The sequence below is a fragment of the Marmota monax genome, unplaced genomic scaffold, assembly GCF_021218885.2.
Source record: "Marmota monax isolate L192 unplaced genomic scaffold, Marmota_monax_Labrador192_F-V1.1 WCK01_AAM20220418_F8-fsc00193, whole genome shotgun sequence".
Lineage (NCBI taxonomy): Eukaryota > Metazoa > Chordata > Mammalia > Rodentia > Sciuridae > Marmota > Marmota monax.
The window spans coordinates 4,916,572-4,922,730 of NW_026695203.1; the positions used below are offsets into that span (position 1 = coordinate 4,916,572).

At 36.4% G+C, this 6,159-nt stretch overlaps 1 pseudogene; it reads right to left on the reverse strand.

Annotated features, from left to right (window-relative positions):
- Positions 1-1,361: 1,361 nt before the first annotated feature.
- Positions 1,362-1,807, reverse strand: LOC124083185 (large ribosomal subunit protein uL6-like; annotated as a pseudogene).
- Between the last annotated feature and the right edge of the window lie 4,352 nt (positions 1,808-6,159).

The window sequence follows — 6,159 nt, forward strand, 5'->3', positions numbered from 1 at the left end:
TTGCATAGGTAGTTTCTTTGTCTCCTTGCCTGCTAAAGAAGTTGTGCAGGGGCTGGGGTTGTGGCTCAGTGGTAGAGCACTTGCCTAGCACATGCGAGGCCCTGGGTTCGATCCTCAGCACCACATAAAAATAAATAAAGATATTGTGTCCAACTAAAAAATAATTAAAAAAGAAAAAGAAGTTGTGCAACCTGAAGACTGGGGTAGTGTGGCACACTAGTGGAGCACTTGCCTAGCATGTACCAACCTAGCCTGGGGTTGGTCCCCACCAACACCACCCCCCAAAATTGTGCAATTTGATCTTTATTTATTTTTCAAAAAGTTTTTATTTGTTTTATTTAGTTATACATGACAGTAGAATGCATTTATGCACTTTGATATATACATAGACGGGATATAATTTCTCATTTTTCTGAGTGTACATGTTGTAAAATCATATTGGTCATGTAGTCACATATATACATAAAGTAATAATGTCTGTTTTGTTCTACTATCCTTCCTATCCCCACATCCTCTCCCCTCCCCTCCCTCCACTTCCCTCTACCTAATCTAATGCTATGCTATTCTTCTCCAGTGCTCTGCCCCCCTTATTGTGAATTAGCATCCGAATATTAGAGAAAACATTTGGCCTTTGGTTTTTTAGGATTGGCTAATTTTGCTTAGCATGATAGTCTCCAACTCTATCCATTTACTGGCAAATGCCATAATTTTATTCTTCTTTAAAGCCGAGTAATATTCCATTGAATATATATACCACAGTTTCTTTATCTATTCATCTATTGAAGGGCATCTAGGTTGCTTCCACAGTTAAGCTATTGTGAATTGTGCTGCTATAAACATTGATGTGGCTGTGTCCCTGTAATATGCTGATTTTAAGTCCTTTGGGTATAACTAAGGAATGGGATAGCTCAGTCATATGGTGGTTCCATTCCAAGTTTTCTGAGGAATCTCCATTTCCAGAGTGGTTGCACCAATCTGCAGTTCCACCAGCAATGTATGAGTGTCCTTTTCCCCACATCCTCACCAACACTTATTGTTGCCTGTATTCTTGATGATTGCCATTCTGACTGGAGTGAGATGAAATCTTAGTGTAGTTTTGATTTATATCTCTCTAATTGCCGGAGATGTTGAACACTTCTTCACATATTTGTTGATCGATTGTATTTCTTCTGTGAAGTTCTGTTCAGTTCCTTAGCCCATCTATTGATTGGGTTATTTGGGTTTGTTTTTTTTTGGTGTTAAGTTTTTTGAATTCTTTATATATCCTAGAGATTAATTTTTTAATAGAGATCTTTTATTGTATCATTGAAATATCAAATTGACTCTAGGACATGTTTCTGTGACTGGACAATTCTTAGATCTTATTCATCAGCCCGCTGAACTGTTCTTTTTCAGAGACACAAATACCATTCAAAAATTTTCTGATATCCTTGTTTTTCACTGTTGTGGCTTGCTGAATTAAAGCAGCCGAATTTGAAACAAGTTCAATATCATTTCCTTCCAGGATTGATTCATCTTTCTGAGCTTGAGACACTGAACAAGCAACACCAGCGTAACACCCTTGATCATGTTCTGCGTATGACTACAGATGGTGCCATCAGTGGCCAGTTCCTTTCTATTTCCCCACCATTTGTCAACCCATAGCCTCTTCTTTGTCTTTCCAAGGAGGCTGAGTTCCGCATTGATATGACTGAAATCCCTCCGGAGAGTTCCTCTTGGGCTGTTCACGATAACTGTGCATCCCTTCAGAGTAATATCGACATTTTCTGGGAATGTCGACAGTCTGATTGCTGAGAATGGTCTTCATTCTCTCAGTAGATTCGGCAAAGAGCGAGATTAATGTTTTATTGGAGGTGCATGAGGTTAAGATTTTCTTCCAATCTGTAGGCTCTCTCCTCACATATATTGATTATTTCCTTTGAGAAGAAGCTTTTTAATTTGAATTCATACCATTTATTGATCCTTGATTTTACTTCTTGTGTTTTAGGGGTCTTGTTAAGGAAATCAGATCCTAGCCCAATATGGTAAAGATTTGGGCCTACTTTTTCTTTTATTAGGTGCAGGGTCTCTGTTCCAGTGCCTAAGTCTTTGATCCACTTTGAGTTGATTTTTGTGCAGGGTGAGAGAGGTTTAGTAATTTCATTTTGCTACATATGAATTTCCAGTTTTACCAGCACCATTTGATGAATAGGATATCTTTTCTCCAGTGAATGTTTTTGGCACCTTTGTCTAGTATGAGATAACAATATTTATGTGGGTTTGTCTCTGTATCCTCTGTTCTGTACCATTGGTCTACAAGCCTATTTTGGTGCCATAACCATGCCATTTTTGTTATTGTAGCTCTTTATTGTAGTTTAAGTTCTGGTATTGTGATGCTCCTGCTTCACTTTTCTTGCTAAGGACTGCTTTGGCTAGTCTGGGTCTCTTTTTTTTCCAAATAAATTTCAGGACTGCTTTTTCTATTTCTGTTTAAAAAATTTTTTTTGTAGTTGTAGATGGACATAATACCTTTATTTTATTTGTTAATTTTTATGTGGTGCCAAGGATCTAACCCAGTGCCTCATGCATGCTAGGCAAGTGCTTTGCCACTGAGCTACAGCCCAGCCCATGCTTTTTCTATTTCTATGAAGAATGTCATTGGGATTTTAATAGGAACTGTGTTAAATCTGTATAACACTTTGGGTAGTATGGCCATTTGGACAATATTAATTCTGCCTATCCAGGAGCATGGGAGATCTTTCCATCTTCTGAGGGTTTCTTCAATTTCTTTCTTTAGTGTTCTGTAGTATTCATTGTAGAGGTATTTCACCTCTTTTGTTAGATTGATTCCCAGGTTTTTTTTTTTTGAGGTTATTGTGAAGGGGCTAGTTTTCCTAATTTCTCTTTTAGTGGATTCATCGCTGGTGTATAGGGATGCATTTGATTTATGGGCATTAATTTTATATCCTGCTACTTTGTTGAATTTATTTATTCTAGAAGTTTTCTGGTGGAATTTTTTTGATCTTCTAGATATAGAATCATGTCATCAGCAAATAGTGATAGCTTGAGTTCTTCTTTACCTATTTGAATCCCATTAATTTCTTTCTTCTGTCTAATTGCTCTGGCTAGAGTTTCAAGGATGAATTGGATACAAGTGGTGAAAGAAGACATTCTTGCCTTGTTCCAGTTTTTTAGAGGGAATACTTTCAATTTTTCTCCATTTAGAATGATACTGGCCTTGGATTTAGTATACATGGCTTTTACAATGTTGAGTGAGGCATGTTCCTACTATCCCTAGATTTTCCAGTGTTTTGAACATGAAAGTGTGCTGTATTTTGTCAAATGCTTTTTCTGCATCTGTTGAGATGATCATATGATTCTTGTGTTTAAGTCCATTAATATCATGAGTTATGTTTATTGATTTCTGTATGTTGAACTGAGCCTGCATCCCTAGGATGAATCCCACTTGATTGTGGTGCACTATCTTTTTAGTATGTTTTTGTATGCAACTTGCCAGAATTTTATTAAGAATTTTTTCATCTATGTTCATCAGAGATATTGGTCTGAAGTTTTCTTTCCTTGATGTGTTTTTGTCTGGTTTTGGTATCAGGGTGATACTAGCCTCATAGAATGAGTTTAGAAGGGTTCCCTCCTTTTCTATTTCATGGAATATTGGAGTATTGGTGTTAATTCTTTATTTTTTTTTTTTTGAAAGAGTGAAAACATAGATTGATTGGATTATCAACTTTACATTTGATAAGCACTTTCAGAATATATATGCTTTAGACAAATTAAAGTACAAAGGAGAATATAGCATACATTTTTTATTGTTGGTTGTTCAAAACATTACATAGTTCTTGACTTATCATATTTCACACTTTGATTCAAGTGGGTTATGAGCTCCCATTTTTACCCCGTATACAGATTGCAGAATCACATCGGTTACACATCCACGTTTTTACATATTGCCATACTAGTGTCTGTTGTATTCTGCTGCCTTTCCTATCCTCTACTATCCCCCCTAACCCCTCCCCTCCCCTCCCCTCTTCTCTCTCTACCCCCTCTACTGTCATTCATTTCTCCCCCTTGTTTTTTTTTCCCTTTCCCCTCACTTCCTCTTGTATGTAATTTTGCATAACCATGAGGGTCTCCTTCCATTTCCATGCAATTTCCCTTCTCTCTCCCTTTCCCTCCCACCTCTCATCCCTGTTTAGTGTTAATCTACTTCTCATGCTCTTCCTCCCTACTCTGTTCTTAGTTACTCTCCTTATATCAAAGAAGACATTTGGCATTTGTTTTTTAGGGATTGGCTAGCTTCAATTAGCATAATCTGCTCTAATGCCATCCATTTCCCTGCAAATTCTATGATTTTGTCATTTTTTAATGCAGAGTAATACTCCATTGTGTATAAATGCCACATTTTTTTTATCCATTCGTCTATTGAAGGGCATCTAGGTTGGTTCCACAGTCTTGCTATTGTGAATTGTGCTGCTATGAACATCGATGTAGCAGTGTCCCTGTAGTATGCTCTTTTTAGGTCTTTAGGGAATAGACCGAGAAGGGGAATAGCTGGGTCAAATGGTGGTTCCATTCCCAGAGTATAAGGATTCAAAATAATTTCTAATTATCGTCTGTATTTCTGAAGTGTCTGTTGTGATATTGCCTTTTTCATCCCGTATGCTAGTAATTTGAGTTCTCTCTCTTCTTCTCTTCATTAGCATGGCTAAGGGTCTATCGATCTTATTTATTTTTTCAAAGAACCAACTTTTAATTTTGTCAATTTTTTCAATTGTTTCTTTTGTTTCGATTTCATTAATTTCAGCTCTGATTTTAATTATTTCTTGCCTTCTACTTCTTTTGCTGTTGATTTGCTCTTCTTTTTCTAGGATTTTGAGATGAAGTGTGAGATCATTTATTTGTTGGTTTTTTTTTTTTTTAAGGAATGAACTCCAGGCAATGAATTTTCCTCTTAGAACTGCTTTCAATGTGTCCCATAGATTCCGATATGTTGTGTCTGTGTTTTCATTTATCTCTAAGAATTTTTTAATTTCCTCCTTGATGTCTTCTATAACCCATTGATCATTCAGTAACCTATTGTTCATTCTCCAAGTGATGTATGCTTTTTCCTTCCTTCTTTTATCGTTGATTTTCAGTTTCATTCCATTATGATCAGATAAGATGCATGGTATTATCTCTACTCCTTTATATTGTCTAAGAGTTGCCCTGTGACATAATATATGATCTATTTTTGAGAAGGATCCATGTGCTGCTGAGAAAAAAGTGTAACTGCTTGATGTTGGGTGGTATATTCTGTATATGTCAATTAAGTCTAGGTTATTAATTGTATTATTGAGTTCTATAGTTTCTTTATTCAACTTTTGTTTGGAAGATCTGTCCAGTGGTGAGAGAGGTGTGTTAAAGTCTCCCACAATTATTGTATGGTGGTCTATTTGACTCTTGAACTTGAGAAGAGTTTGTTTGATGAACATAGCTGCACCATTGTTTGGAGCATATATATTTATGATTGTTATGTCTTGTTGGTGTATGGTTCCCTTGAGCAGTATGTAGTGTCCCTCTTTATCCCTTTTGATTAACTTTGGCTTGAAATCTATTTTATTTGATATGAGTATGGACACTCCTGCTTGTTTCCGAAGCCCATATGAGTGATATGATTTTTCCCAACTTTTCACCTTCAGTCTACGTATGTCTTTTCCTATCAAATGCGTCTCCTGTAGGCAGCATATTGTTGGATCTTTTTTTTTTGATCCATTCTATCAGCCTGTGTCTCTTGATTGGTGAGTTTAAGCCATCAACATTTAGGGTTATTATTGAGATATGGGTTGTACTTCCAGCCATATTTGTTTATTTATGTTACTAAACATGGTTTGTTTTCCTCTTTGATTATTTTCCCCCCCTTTACTGTCCTACCTTCCACTGTTGGTTTTCATTGTTATTTTCCATTTCCTCTTCCTATAATGTTTTGCCGAGGATGTTTTGAAGAGATGGTTTTCTAGCTGCAAATTCTTTTAACTTTTGTTTATCGTGAAAGGTTTTAATTTCCTCTTCCATCCTGAAGCTTAATTTCGCTGGATACACAATTCTTGGTTGGAACCCATTTTCTTTCAGTGTTTGAAATATGTTATTCCAGGATCTTTTAGCTTTCAGAGTCTGTGTTGAAAG